Here is a 15224-nt window from a genome sequence, read left to right on the forward strand (position 1 = left end):
AACAGGCCCCTCTGGGCTCATTTTACCCAACTGAACAAAACTGCCCATCTCTCCTCTCCTCCCACTGTCCTTCCTGACCTGCCTTCCTTTCTGTCTTGTTCGGTGGGGTCTCAGAACCTTCTTCGGAAGGCTCTATGCTCCCCACCTCCCCCTTTCTCTAGAGGTAAAGTTGGGGACCACTCTCTCATCAAGACCCAACCTGCCACCCTGAAGAGTATATATAGACCCAGCGTTCACCGCAACCGCGAATGAGCGGTCTTCACACTACCGTGCCCTCCAGCCCCCCTGGGGCCCAAGCTACCCTTCTCCGCACCCCTCACCGAAGGGTCATTTTCCCTCCCAGTCCTTCAGTAGCATCCACACACTGATGATTCTGAAAATTATATCTATCTCAACTCCTCCCCCGACCTCCAGACTCGTATGGTTAGGATCTCCACTTGGGACGCGAGCAGGGGTCCCGAACTAGTATCTAAAACCAAACCTCTGACCCTCACCCGCTGTCCTCCCACGTCTTCCCCGCCTCGCTTGTGGCACCACCATTTGCCAAGTTGCTCAGTCATTCTCGACCGCTTCTCTCTCTCGCTCCCAGAGTCGGTCAGTCCTCAGCAAGTGCTGAGAGCTCAGCCTCCGAGATATCTCGAACCCGGCCCCTTCTCACAGCCCCCCTGCTACTACCGTGGTCCAGGCAGGAGACGGAGCCAAGTGAAAGCCCCACTGTTTCCCTTTCCCGTCACGTCAGATCCAGATTCCCAACTACGCCCCATAACCCGCCCGAACACCCCAACACACACACACGCACGTGACTGAACAGCCTTCATTTAAGTTCTGATCATTTATTTTCCTTTTACAAATAAAAGTGCGCCTGAGAGCCTGTGATGTTTTGCCCAGACCGAGCTGGAGCCGCAGCCCGAGGATGACGGCAGGCAGGAAGGCCCGGCTCATTACTCTTGCCTAATGTCCCCGACCGCAGTCTTAGGGAGGTGGGCTCATTGGGCAGCCGCCGAACGAGACCCATTAGGCTGCCTCCCCCAACAGGCGCCTCAGTTTCCCCGTCTATAAAATCAGGCGGACAGACCAGAGCAGGGAAGCGGACAGGCATGTATGTCACACACGTGAATTTACACTGTCCCGTTCTTGGAAGCTCAGGAGAAATCAGTGCTCATAGAAATAGAGGCCAAAATTGATCTTTCCTCCCGATTCTCTCCCCTTACCCTCCTTCTCTCATTCTGTTCTCTCTCTCTCTCTCTCACACACACACTTATACACATACAGCCTTCAATTCTCAGAACATCATTGCGGTATGTGTTTTGGGGGGAACTGGGGTTTCCCCCCAAATGCCAGAAAACAAAGAGAGATTATTGGGTACAATTAATTGTTCAAACTGCCAGGGATTTGAAAGTACAGGGAGTAAACAGATGCTGCTCCGAGCTCTGTGCTCATTAACTCAGAGAAAGGATTCATTTCCTATGCATGATTAACTCCCCATCGTCGGTGATTTACACAGCAGCTGATCAAACGGGAATTCATTATTCCACAGACAGAGTGTCTGGGTACTAGGCATTCGGCTTCCTTGCGACGGCTCGATCCCCTCAGTTCCTGGGGTGTCTGTGGTTATTGCCTTGACCCAGGAAGATGCTGTTGGTCTCTGGCCCGGTTCTCCCAAGGGCTCTGAAAAGAGCCGTAATCAAGAGCTGCACAGAGTGAGCCATAAGACCTCTGTGACTGGAAGGAACCCAGAATCTGGCCACCTTTGGTCTCCATTATGTCTTGCCATTGCTTAAAGGGACACCTGTACTTTGGGATATAAAACCAAGCCTGGCAGGGCTCGTGTTCAGCAGAGAAAGCTCCCAGGACCAAAACAAGGATTCAGCCTCACAGAGTTCAAGATCAACATTGTAGAGTTCAAGCGTTTATTGAGCACCTACTATGACACTGCAAATTGAGAATGTGGTAGTCTCTTCTCCCTGTTTTGGATGGACAGTGTCTTCCTGGAAAGCTAAATGAGCACCTTCCGCTGAGCTGGCAGGTAAAAATCCAAGGGGCTCTACACTGCCCTTGCCTTTCAGAAAAGGTTAATTCTAATGCAGTGTCTTTCTTTAACCATCGGTGGTACAGAGACCAAAGGATCAGGGACCAAGTGTATTCCAGAGAAAGAGAAGGGTCTATGCCCTTCATGATGTCCAATCAAATCGCCTTAGATCAGACACCATGAGCCGGGCTTTGTCAGGGAGCGGGTGCTGAATCAGACGCATTGCCCATGAGAAGCTCGGGCTAGGAGTGGCGATGAGGTAGGGATATGAATTAGAATACAAAGTTTCCAAAGACCCCTCTCTAACCCAGAGCTCATCTGTGATGAATTCTTTACCAGGACTCAGAATCAAGAGAAAAATAGAAACCATCTCTGTATGAATTTTTTTTTATAGAACTAAATTTATTTCATCATTAAAATAGCTCCGTATTTTGAAATAATGATCTTCCTTTCCTTTTTGTCTTTTTATGGTTAAATAAGTTTCTTTTATGAAATGATGGTGCTGATAAAACTCGTTTGTTTCAAGGTCTTCTTGGCAAAGTGAAAAGCTGCCAAATCTATATCAGAACACACACACACACCTTGTTTTTAAACGTTATTGGCTCATGAAATCTCTAAAGCAGGCACCCACGGCTATAAATAGAGGCAGTACAGATAAAGCTCTATGGGAGCTCGGCAAGGAGGGCGAGATGTCTTCTCACTTGGGCGAAATGAAGAAAGGCTTCAAAGAGTTGACATTTGGGCCGAGACTTTATAGATGGGTGGACTTTGTGTACTAGAGTTTCAAAAGGTAGATTCAAAAGGGCTTTCCAGGCAGAGGACACAGCCAGACAGAGGCGCACAGGTGAGAACGGAAGCCCAGAAAAAGTCATGCTGTAGAAACAGCGAAGGCCTAGTTTAACCAGAGTAGTGGATTCCACCCGCGGACCACCGCCTCCTAGAGGGCTGCAGAGGTATCTGCCAGTTTTCATACCCATTTGCCAATGTCTCACCCCTTAATGCAACTACTTATCACATGTCTGAAGATCAATCTTTTCAGAAGCATTACTGAACTCATAGATGAATTTATCAACAAATAGTTTCTCAAGCAAAATATACCAAAATATAAACTGTTATTTTGGAAATCCATGAATTTTTTTTTTTTTTAATGTCATAAACTCTTCTTTTACTTAACATGCTGACGTGTCCAGCTGGCCCCAGGTGTGTGGTGGGTGGGTGGGGTTTTTTGTTTTTGGGGGGTTTTTTTGGTGTTCAAGTTTAAGGAAGAGAGATCATGGTTCTTTTGTTTAGCATGCATGTTTTGTTTTCCACCTTAATTAACTAGGTCTTTAAAAATGGAAATGAAAGCCTTCTCTGACAGCCGTATTTATCTCGTCGAAGGATAGATAAATAATTCTTCAGTGAAATGTTGCTGGCCTATTAGTGCACGTCCTCACGCATGGCTCCTGCCACGTCCTCTGCTGCACAAGGTCCTTTCCCCAAGCACAAGGACCTTGATGGAGACAGCGGTTCAAACCCCCCAGAGGAGCTGCCTTCAGCTCATTCCACCTCCCCAGTGACTCATCAGGAGTCAGGCAGATTCAAAGTACCCACCATGACTTTAATAATAAAAATGGTGTCATCTTTAATATATGCTCCGTTTTTTAGCAAGGTTTGGGCCATTTTAAATGTACCTCTGAGTTCCTCTTCCTTCCTCCTGCCACTTTCCACTTCTCATGCCCACCCCGCTCTGAAGACCGGTGGTCAATTACGTGGGTTTCACTGAGCAAGATCTCCTAGGGCAGCGAATTCAATTTATTTCCATCTGTTTTAGTTTTCTCTTGGAATGCCTTTTTAAAATTGGCAAGAAGCACTTTAGGCCTCCTAAGGATTGCTCACTCAACATGTTCCTAACATTTTTAATAAGAATGTGTGGTGAGGGGAGGGAGGGTGCCCACCACCGTGTCTTCTAAGTGCTCAGAATAATTGACGAGATCTGGAACTGCTGTAGAAACCCAAAGAATCAAGCCTCAGCTCCGTCAGAGTCAAAGGGTAAATATCTTGACACTCCAAACCTTCCCCGAAGGAAGGGGGGTAAGAGAGCGAGGGTGACACACACTGGCCATCTACAAGAAAAGGGGGGTGTGGTGGGCATAGCCACAGGCAGTGGGGGGGGAAATAAGGACAAACCTACCTGCTTTGCATAGGCTGTTCCTTCTGCCTGGAATGTCCTCTCTCTTTCTCCAACTACTGAACTCTTATTCATGCTTCAAAACCCAGTTTAAATGTCATCAACTCTAAGGTTTACATGAGCTTCCCCAGGCCCCCAATACATTCATTGCTTTCTGCGGAAGTAGAGTACAATCCACTCTCGGGGTTGTAAAACAGCAGATAATTAAGAGCTAATTCCTTTGCAAGACGACCCAGGATAAATTCTCACTCCACTGCTCACTGGCTGTGTGACCTTGTGCGAGTCACTCAACTTCTCTGAGCCTCATTTGCCTCATCTGTAAAATGCTAACACACACTTAGCGCTATGCCGGGACCACAATAAATGCTCAATAAAATGGTATCAGATTTCCTCATTGCTATAATCATTGTCATGCCCTCCTCTGAATTCCCGCAAGCACCATTTTCCTATTGTCCATTCCATTAATTTGCTATTTACCCTGCATGGCCTTGTTTTGTTAATTAACGTCGCGTGTGTGCAGATCTCCTTCCCTTAACTACACTGCAAGGTCCCCGGGGAGGGGAAATGCGTCTTATACTTTTGTATCCCACACAGCTCTGAGAACAGCGCCAAACACGTGACGCAGCTCAAATATTTGCAGAATGAATTCTTAAAGCTTTGGCTATAAGAACAGGTGCTTTCTTTGCTTGGCAACAGAACAAACAGCCTTTTGTATTTACATTCTTGTTTCTGGGGCTAATTGATGCGGGTCTTACGATCATAAAAACCCTCTGACCTGTCTCCTAATGATGGCAGGAGCCATCAATTAAACAAGCCATTAGATGTATCAACAATCTATTAATCCGCTCTTCGTGGAGGGACGTTGGTTGATTTTCAGGCTGTCTGGCTGCACAGTGGAATTGGATCCAACTGAAATATTAAGTTTGGTTTCTAGCTCTGCATCAGCCCTGCTTACTCTATAAAATGAGGATTGGATGATAATGTAGGTAAAACAAATACAGAGATAGGGGAAGATATGCAGATCGGTTCTAACCCAGTTCCCGGCATAATGTAAATCTTTAATGTGTGTGACTCTAAAAATCCGGTGGGGGGAGTAGAGTTGGAGAGGAGAAAGCAGGTCCATCCTAGCCCTGGCTCTGCCATCGTAGCCCTCTGATCTCTAGTTTTCTCATAAGCAAATGGGGATAAACGTATCTTCCTTGCAGGGTTATTTCGAGGATTAAATGAGATTCGGCCAGGTTCCTGACCCACAGAAAACACGAGGCACTGAATGCTTGTTTTAAGCTGCAGAGCGGCGGGGTGGTGTGTTCCGCAGCAGTGAATGACCCTCTGCGGTTACCACCCCTGTGACCTCGGCGTTCCCTTTTCACATTTTCCATCTTCCAGTAAGGGCTTACCCAGCTCCCTATCAAATTCTCTCAGTTCAATTAACTGATATGATTTCTACTTTCCTGATTAAGACACCGAGTGACTCAAGGGACATAAGATGACATCTGAGGGCAAGCGGGAGTTAACTAGACAAAGAGGATGTTTCAGGAAGAGGCAACAACCATTCCCTCATTCGCGTGCCAGGCCAGGCGCTCTGAATGAAGTTATGAATGACAGTGAGGCCCTATCGCCATGAAGGTTGCCCCGGCACGTGCAGAACAAGGCAGCAAGGAGACAAAGCCAAGACCTCACAGGCGGCCCACACGCTAGGCTTCCTCACAAGGGACGCAGGCGACCCGCTGAGGCCAGAGCGCTTTCCTTGCGTCCTTAATCTAGGTGCCCGACGAGTAACCGCCTCCCAGCTTCAGCATCTCCTGGGTAAAGCAAGGACCGCAGCCTCTCCCCTCCCCGGGCGGCAGCATTGATCACTTGAGGCTTGGGGGCCTAAAGCAGCTTTGTCTCGGAGACGGAGCTCTACAAGTGCTGAGACATCGCAGTCCTGCTTTAACAACGCAAACTCTCAACTCGGAAGGACCCCAGTCCCCCATCTGCCCCGCGGCCAGCGGCCCTCTGCTGGCCTGGAGCTGGCTGGGGCCTGGGCGGAGAGCATTAACCACCGAGCCTGTTGCTCCTGGCCCCAGCCAGCGGGTTGCCGGTCATTGATAAAAAAACAAGCTGTAATACAAAGAGCAACCTCCCCGCGGCCACCGGCTCCATAAATCATCAGCTACCAAGGGCTATTGAATTACCTTTGGAAGATGGATGACACCAAGCTGGAAGGCTGCTTGATAAGGTTTCCCTTTGAATAATTCCGTGCAGAAAGCTGGGTTTGAGAAATGGGGTCTTTCCGCCAGCTCAGCCCCTTCCACGCCGTCTCCGCCGGGTGCTTTCGAGATAAACACGTTTCCTTATGGGCTGCCACGGCGTCCGTGATGAAGGAGGAAAACTTATTGCCAGGCCCCGGGCAAGCATCTACTCCTGTCCAAGGCACAAGAGAAGGCTTTGTCTTATTATTGTTACTCACTGTTTATATACTAACTTATTAATAACAGCTCTCATTTATTAGGCATGTTCCACGTGCCAGGCAACGTGCAGAGCATTTGAGTGCATTAAATCCTTAAACGACCCTACGAGGCAGGTCCTACTGCACTCTCCATCTGGTTGATGGGAAAACTACAGCTCCGAGAGGTGACATGACTTCTCAAGGTGACACGGCTAGTAAGCGTTGGAGCTGGGACTCAGATTCATGCTTTTAACAGGAGCCAGCAAACTTTTTCTGTAAAGGGCCCGACGGTAAATATTTTAGGCTTTGTAGGCCATACGTTCTCTGTTGCAACGCTCACCTCTGTCCTAACAGCGCAAAAGCAGATGACACATAAACAAATGGGTGTGGCTGTGTTCTGTTAAAACTTTATTTACACAAACAGGCAGAGGGATCGAATCTTCCACCTAACAATTCTCTTCTTTATTTTCTGGAAGGGTTTGTGTAATCTGGGCATTATTTTATCCTTAAACATTTGATAAAATGTGCCTGTAGTTGTTGGGGAGGGGAGACAAGGAGAGGTTTTAAATTGTAAATTCTTTTTTTTTTTTTTTAATACAGATACAAAGCTATTTAGGTCTTTCTATTTCTTATTCTGCTAATTTTGGTATGTTATATTCTTCAGGGAAGTTGTATATTTCATCTAAGTTGTCAAATTTAACCAGTTAACTTAATGGTAAAGAAACGAAAGCTTAGATGTGACAATTGACATGCCCAGGCCACATACTAAATGACAGACCAAGTACAAGAACTCCGGTCTTCAGAGGCTCAGCCGATTGCTCTCAATCTGCCAACATCAAGACTTACCCTCCTTCCAAAAGCCCGAGGAAACTGCCTAAGGATCTTTCCGAAAATGACATACACTAGCATTTTAAATGCCCACATGCCACTATCTGGCATGATCTGGTGACTCAGAGAGAAAGAGCTGTCCAGGGTGAAAATCACCTTCATCAGCACCTATCTGGAGCCTCACATTTTAGCAGTCTTACCTGCTGAAGCCTAGGCTTTTTGAGAAAATGGATGGCTAGCGAGAAAGAGAAACCTGCTCCGTTTAGGTTGTCCTGGGAAGCACCCCAGGCTGCCCCTTGCCCTGGAGCACCCAGTTCACGCAAGGAGCCAGGCTGTCCACGCAGGTACTCCCCCCTGACTCCAGGCCTGGCCATTAGAAGATGAAGTCCCCGGGGGACTTCTTGGCCTGGCCTGACCTACTTAGCTGTGACATGCCTGACGAGACTCAGAGTGGAGCTAATGGGGGTGGACAAGAGGGCGGGCTTAGGGTGGCCCGAGGGAGATGAGCTCACAAGACTTGGCTCGAAATGCTCCTGGGGGAAGGTCTCTCCAGAAGAGATGCATCGGTTAAATCTGGCCACGTCAGAAAGTTCAGTGATAGCCTGTGCATGCATGAGCTAGTCCAGACCCCACAGCACGGCCTCCAGGGCTCTGCGCGGTCTGACTACTGCGCGCTTCTCTCTCTGCCTTTGTCCCCAGCCACTGTCTTCTCTGAGTGAGACCGATCTCCTTTTACTTCCAAAACGGCAACACGCTCTCCCTTCCCGCAGGGCCTTTGCATAGGCTGGTCCCTTTGCCTCAACTCTTTTCTCCCCCTATTTTCACTTGGCTTATCGCGCTTATGACTACACACTATATTATTCAAAGTATGTGAAAATGTGGGAAAGGCAAAACTACGGAGACAGTTAAAAGATCAGTGGTTGCCAGGGAGGAGGAAGAGATGAGGAGACAGAGCACAGAGGACGTTAGGGCAGGGAACCCATTCCCCATGACAGTGTAATGATGGGCCCATGTCACTATCCATCCATCCAAAACCACGGAATGGACAACACCAAGAGTGCGCATTAATGTAAACTGGGGACTTTGGGTGATGATGGTGTGTCAGTGCAGATCTGATTGTAACAAGTGTCCCACCCGGGGGGGCAGGGGTGGCCCTAAAGGGGGAGACTGTGTGTGTGTGAAGACAGGGGTATATGGGAACCCTTTGAACTCCCTGCTCACTTTTTCTATGAACCTAAAACTGCTCTAAAAATTAAAATCGATTAAAAAGAAAAAGAAATGTCTGCTGTCTTCTCCTCTCTGTCCTTCCTGCCTCAGCACAGCAGGGGGGAGAAGAGGGGAGTACAGGGTTGTCAGAGACAGGCCAGGTCCATCTCCTAAGTCCAGCCAGTGCTGGGAAACAAAAGGGGGAATCTGAATAAAATAAAAGACTGAAGTTGAAAAGTGGCCTGGCGACCAGGGGATTGAAAAGTTATAGAACCAAACTGACTTCACAGGTAGCGGGAAGGTGGGGCGGGGGTGGGAGGCGGAATGCATTCTCCGCATGGTAGTTACTGGGGAAAATGAAACAATTTCGTGTTTATTCCTCAAAGAAAGGAGACGTCTCGATAAAGCAGGCTCCCGTGGCGACTTCTGAGATATTTTACAAATCAGATGAATCCCCCCTTGTTTCGACGCCTGATGTTTACCCTTCTATATGCACACTTGCGCGGGCACGCCTGCACACACGCACACACGGAGAAAGGCCCTGCGTCTGGCAACATCCCAAAGCACGTTCTGGTCTTGTTGGCGGAACGCGGGGGAATTTAACAAGAAGATCCTCTGGCTCCGCCGAGAAGCAGAGTATCAGTAGCAATCGCATTTACAAAATTTCACACTTCTGTTCCATTTTGTGTCAGGAGTGTTGGAATACTTGGCAGACTTTAATTCATGAGCGTGTGCACACACTCGCCACCCGTGAGAGGAGCTGCAACTGTGAGATGCCCCAGCCCAAGCCTGACACAGTGTAATAAGATCCCAGGACACCTGTCAGACAGACCCACGGTCCTGTCTCAATCATTCTTGTACCGTGTCAAGCAACTGCTCCACAAGGACGGCGACAAGTCCCCTCCGGGCTCTGCGTGTCGCCGGTGGCCAGCGGGGCTGCCGTATTGGCTCTTTAGGCTTTCTCCAAAGCGGTCACTTCACTTCGACTTGAGTCTCATCTCATAGCTTCTTGGGATGAACCGCAAGACTGGCCAGGCCCCTAGAGCAAAGTTTTCTAATAGCACACGATCATGACCCCATCTGCGATAGCCTTCCTTTCCCCTTCCCCACGAAGCACAGTTGTCCTCTTCATTCAAAACTTGGCCAACTGCTGGGAAAAATGCCCTGATTCTTATCACTTTCAGGGGACCAGAGAGACAGAGATGGAAACGGGCAAAGGGGGGACTCACTCACATGCCACGTTCCCCGCTATAGACCTTTGCAAGAGCTGCTCCCTCTGCCTGGAACGCCTGCACCCCCACTCTCCCCTCCTCGCTTAATTCCAGCATCTCCTTGAGGTCACAGCGTAGGTCATTTCTCCAGGTCTCGTTAGATGTTCTCACAGAAGCAAGTTCTCTTGACCTCCACTTTTTGTTCACTTTATAACAATTTACATATTTGATCCGGGGGTTATTTGATTACGGCCTGCCTCCCCTTCTGAACTCTTAGTTCCATGAGGGCGTGGGCTATGGCTCATTTTGCTTCCGGACTTCAACACATTGCTTAGCACATAGGAGAGACTCAACTATTTCAAGGAATAAACCAACTAATACTATTTTACTGAGAAATGCAAACTCATTCAATAAACATTTGTTGAATAAATTAGCCAATATCCTTCAAACCAGCATAATATTAGTACCGACCTAATCGTACCTACCTAATAAAGTCATCAGGAGAATTACATTGTTAAAGTAAATAAAGTTATTCCGTGCCTGGCACATAATACGCACTCAATAAATTAGTTAATCTTATTATTTTAGCGTGTTATCTCTGTAATAGGGAGATATTTTGAATTATTACCTAAAGTGGGATTTCTTCTTTCCTTTTTCTGGTAACTCAGCCCTTCTTTCAGTCTTTCTTTTTCTTTTCTTTTTTTTTTCCCTTCATTTTTCAGATGTGGAAACAGAGGCTCAAAGAGACCCTATACTGCACAGCTGGTAAATGGGACTTTGGATTCCAGTCCTCATCTCTGACTCCAAAACAGTCGTGTTCAACCCACTTTTTCTCCAACCATCTACCAGTGGTCAAATGAACAGGCTAATAAAGCTTCGACTTGATTCGTTTTGAAAGATCAACTTTTTTACATGTCTCCTGGAGAGGAGGCATCATTTTACTGAAACGATAATAACCCCATGCCTGGCTAAGAACATTCTCCTTTCTATTACAGCAAAGACGATGGTGTACCCATGCATTCATTCTCGGAAACAATTGTCTCTCTGCTTAGTTTGGGCTGTAGCTGGCCAGAAGTTGCTGCCTCAGCCAATATTACTTAAAGATGGTGATTTTTTCCCCCCATTTTGTTTTAGTCCCACGAAGTGTTATTTTAAAAGCGAATAGGAGGCCCCATTTGAAAAATCGATTACATATTTCCATTTTAATGTAAACATTTAGTGTCCAACACTCTCTGCCTGGCCAACTCATTAGCATCTGAATGCAAAGCACTGTGGCAAACATTTATTTCAAAACCTTTCCCTTTTTTTCCCCCAGAGAAAGCAAATACAGCAAAATCTACACCATGGGAGATAGTAAACCAAATACAACAATCAAGACGAGGGGTGGGGAGTGAACTTTCAGAAGAAATGGGAAAACACAAGGTAACTTTAAATCCATCTTCTCCCCCCGGGGAGCTGCTGAGGTGTTTATTTGGATTTTTAGATAATCGTTCAAGCTCTGTTTTGCGAATATACTTCCAAAAGAGAATAATGATAAATAAATAAAGGGGTTTTATGATGGTCAATTTGGGCCCTAAATGACTAGGTTTCCCTTTTCTCTATCTTAAGTCATGACTCCCTCTGATGTTGCTACAAAAGGCCCGTTGGCTGAAATCTGCAGGGTGGGAAGGGAAAGTGCTGTCGGAAGCTCAATGCTGGGTTGAAATCCTTCCCACCCTGGTGAGCTGGTGCTGTTTCCGAAGCCAAAGAAGCAGCCTGAACCCTTCCTGAGAAACGTTCAGCCGGCCTGAGCGTCCACCCGGCACGCCGGGTGCAATGGAGGCAATTTAGGCTGAGTGCAGAAAGTGCTCCATTTCAGGCTGAAATCACACCGAAGACGCCTGACAAAAGCTACATTCAACACCACGGCCCCTTCTATGCATTGTCTGCCTTTATTACCCAGGATTCCAAAAGCACTTGGCCGAGCTAAATAGGAGCCCGGAAGGAGAAACAATAGCAAAGGACTGCTGAGGACACAAAGCTGGAATCACAAAGAGGGGCGCAGCCAGGGATGTCAGCTGAGCTCCCAAAATAGATGCCTTAATGAGCAAGAGGGAGGCTGAGTTTCTCCAGAAAAACAGGCAGATTCAACCAGGTAAGAACTAGATCATCCCCCTCGCATGATGGGCGCGCCTTGGTTCAGCGCCTTTGGAGGGCTGTTTGGCGGTACTTACTAGAACTAAACAAATGCCCAGCCCCTAGGATACAGATGTTTCTCTTCCTGACACCCAGCCTGGAGAAAAATGCAGATACATGCAATGCATGCAGGGAGGGATACACGGAGGTACTCGAGTCTGAGCTGCTTGTAAGAGCCAAAAGGTGGGAAATGACCTAATACCCACCTATGGGGAATGGTGACAGGGGAATACTTTGCAGCAGCAAAGGGGCCATGCCCTAAGCAGGACAGATAACAATATCCACACACACCTTTCCAAGAGCTGAGACGTCCCAGAGCCCTCCTACGTGCCTCACACACGTTGGACTATTTCATCCTTGTAACAGTCCTTGAGGGGGTTCTCTATGCTCACAGAGCAACTGAGGCACCGAGATGCTATAGACAACCTGCCCAGGATCACGAAAGTACACAGGGCATTTAAACTCAGGCCATCTAGCTCCAAAAGTCACATTGCTTCTTGAGGAATTTTAAAAACTTACTCTTGCCCTTTGAGGGAAAAAAAGCAAGTTGCCCATGGCCTCCCATCCCCTGAATGGTACTGAAAGGACTTGGCCAACCGCCTGCCTCTCACTCACTCACTCACTCACTCACTCACTCACTCACTCCTTCTGCTTCCTAGCCTCACCATTCCCTCACATTATTATTTCATTTAGATATGTTCATTTATCAGGTCAGGTTACAATCGAGTCTGTAGTCCTGAGGGCCTTCTAGTCTTTTAAGATGTGCCCTGCCCCAAACCAGAAGTGGGAGGGGGAAGTACATGAGATGATTAAAAGCATGGATTTGGGAGCCTGGCACATCTCGGTTTAAATCTGTGCCCCACCTGTGTCCTTGGGCAGGTGACTTCACCGTGGTGAGCCTCATTGCCCTGATCTGTAAAATGGGGATGCTGCGTTCCTGCCTCAAGGGTCGTGAGGATAATGTATGGGTGGTGTTTAGCATAGATCTTGATGTGTACTCAGAGGGGGGAAAAAAATCACATTTTCTTATTTCTTCCTTCTTGGGGAGACACCTCACTCTGCCCAAAGGAGGAAGGTAGCAAGTTCAGTTTAATGTGCAACATTTACGGGCCACATTAGACCAGAGGCATCTGTCACTCGGGGACTCCCCTTCCTGGTGGCATGCTGGTTTCCATTTGGGGAGCTCTCCCATTGCGAATGGTCATGGATGAGGCCCGTAGTCACTCGGGAAGCTGTAAGAGAGAAAGAGAATTGTGTGGGTCCCTCGAGTCCCACGCTTTCTCCAGGGGCTTGGAATCTTGAGGGAGTGACTGAAAGATGGAGAGATGATTGATGGTGTGAACCAGACAACTTCTGCTGCTGGACGTTCGCTATACTTCCTGGTGCTTACTGGTCCTCGAGCCCACCATTCATTCCATGCACCCCCATTTGGTTGAAGAAAGCCAGAACTGGGCTTCTGTCCCTTGCCACCAAGAATGCTGTCTGACACATCTGTTGCACACAAGAGACTGTGCTCAAGTTGTCCACAGCCTTGCAGGGAAGTCCCTTGCCCTCTCATTAGGTGCCTGGTTATGGAGTATCCTGCCTCCCCACATCCCAAAAAAGGCAACATCTGATTAGAAATGAGATGGAGGGGCGGGGGGCAGGAGAGTAACGACTGAGCCAATGGTTTCTGACTCCTCCGCATACTACAACCCCATTCGGGGGACTGGAGACCATACCCAAGCTTAATCTTGCCGCCTATTTAGAAGCCTGGCTAATTAATGGCTGTAAAAGCAGTTTGGACTTTGCAAGCCTTCTCTAATGTGCCTCATTTAGACATAATGGGCTCAAGATTGCCTCTGGCATCCTCAGGAAAATTAAAAATCCAGTAGGCAGCGGAATTGCCTCTACGTGGGTTTCCTATTACTTTTTATTTTTACTATGATTGCAAATAGCGGCCTTGCTAATGGCACCTTGGACAAGAAAGCCTTTCCCGGGAAGGCCTAGCTGTTTCCCCACGTCCACAGCATGATTTATTGATCCGTTAGCCAGTGGTGTGCTGGCTCCTTGCACAGGATGTCACTTAACTCTTGCCAAACAGAGGGGAGTTGGAGGGCTGCTGAACACATGGAGTCGTTCCTGATGTGGGGCCGCCAGAAACAGAGACACCTCTCATTACCCTCCGGCTGGCCAACACAAGTCCTCATCGGTGTTTGCCTAATCCTTGGCTGCAGACAAGCAGGTGTCTGGCGTGCATGGGCTGAGCGAGATTGGGCATTCTGGGCGTCTGGGCTGGCATGCAGTGTGGAAAGATGGCAGTGTATAAACCGGGCAGAGGAGGCGTGACTAATAATAATAACAGTAATAACTCTACTCATCGGGAGCCTGAGCTGCAAATAGAGTACCCTACCAAGTAGAACAGAAAAAAAATTGTAATGATGTCAAAAAGTTTTTGGCATCTCCAGTGGGTGTCAAGGAGTCATGATCGGGAATTAGATGGCCTGGAATGAAATCCAAGTTCACCACTTCAGCGAAGACAACTGCTACGACTAGTCACTATGGACACCTCAGTTAATACTAGTGACTTTGGATTTGAAACACCAAGCCACTGCCACTGCGGCCCCTAAAAAGCTGGGTGTGTCTGCCACCTGCTCATTCGACATTGCTCGCCTCCAAATTGAAGTTTTGCGCAGGTGAGTGACATTGGCAGCAGGAGGTCACCGGCATACTGAGGGCAGCGGGCATGGCCTGCCCCGGTGCAAAGAGTCAAAGAGTGCTTGTTTAATACAGAATTCAAAAGCAAATGACAGGCGAAAACTGAATGCAATTACTTTGCTTTATATTCTTACCATAATTCTAAACCATGTCAAAGATGTAACCTACATCCAGGTGGGGCCAACCAGGCTGCCCTCTCCTCCTTGGTAGGTCACTGGATTAGTTCACATCCCTGTGCCCGCTACAAAGGAGAGGTGCCCCTGCCAATGGGAACGATAATAGAACCCACCTCATAGGGTTGTTGTGAGGCAAAAAATGAATCAATGCTGTAAAGATGTCATTTCTCCTCGAATGGATCTAGAGAGTATAATCCCAATCAAAATCCCAGCAAGTTGTGTGGGGTTTTTGGTGGATATTTACAAGGGAATTCTAAAATATGTGTCAAAAATTAAAGAGCCAATTTTATCACAAAGAAGA

The sequence above is a fragment of the Miniopterus natalensis genome, chromosome 20 (assembly GCF_054644295.1).
Source record: "Miniopterus natalensis isolate mMinNat1 chromosome 20, mMinNat1.hap1, whole genome shotgun sequence".
Taxonomy (NCBI): Eukaryota; Metazoa; Chordata; class Mammalia; order Chiroptera; family Miniopteridae; genus Miniopterus; species Miniopterus natalensis.